The sequence below is a fragment of the Octopus bimaculoides genome, chromosome 13 (assembly GCF_001194135.2).
Source record: "Octopus bimaculoides isolate UCB-OBI-ISO-001 chromosome 13, ASM119413v2, whole genome shotgun sequence".
Classification (NCBI taxonomy): domain Eukaryota; kingdom Metazoa; phylum Mollusca; class Cephalopoda; order Octopoda; family Octopodidae; genus Octopus; species Octopus bimaculoides.
In genome coordinates this window covers 59,123,189-59,123,850 of record NC_068993.1, presented here as the reverse complement: position 1 = coordinate 59,123,850, position 662 = coordinate 59,123,189, and positions in this window count along the sequence as shown.

Genomic DNA, 662 nt, shown 5'->3' with positions numbered 1-662 from the left:
TATATATATATATATACGTATATGTGTTTATATATTCACACACACACATATGTATGCAATATGTAAATACATGCATATTTATATACATACATACATACATACGTACATACATACATACATACATACATACATACATACATACCTGGTTTTCCCTTTCGAAATCATGGTACCAAAATGACCAATAAGGTTATTTGTTGTCAGAGTATATCGATTATCTTATTAAAATCCGTTCAAATTAGCCGATCTCGTTGTTATGGTAACCAGAAGGAGATATTAATTCTCAGTCGAAATGTTTTGGGCTTTCCATCCATCGATGAGAAATTTGCATGGAACTCCTTCAGTAATTAGACGTTACAGCTTTGATGAATTCCAACCGGCTACACACATAAATATAAATACATACCGGCCTCTACTATCATAAGAGCTTCTTTATATGTGTATACACCTACATGCATATATACGTACAGACACATTTGTACATACGTACACTTGTATAAAAAAACATACATACGTACATGTGTATATATGTGTGTGTGCGAAAGCATTTCTGTATGTATGCCTGTATCTATGTAATGTAAGTACGTATATATATATATATATAGGGAGAATGCACACAAAAAAAACAACAGACGAAGACAGGTGGTGTTGAAAACAAATAGATG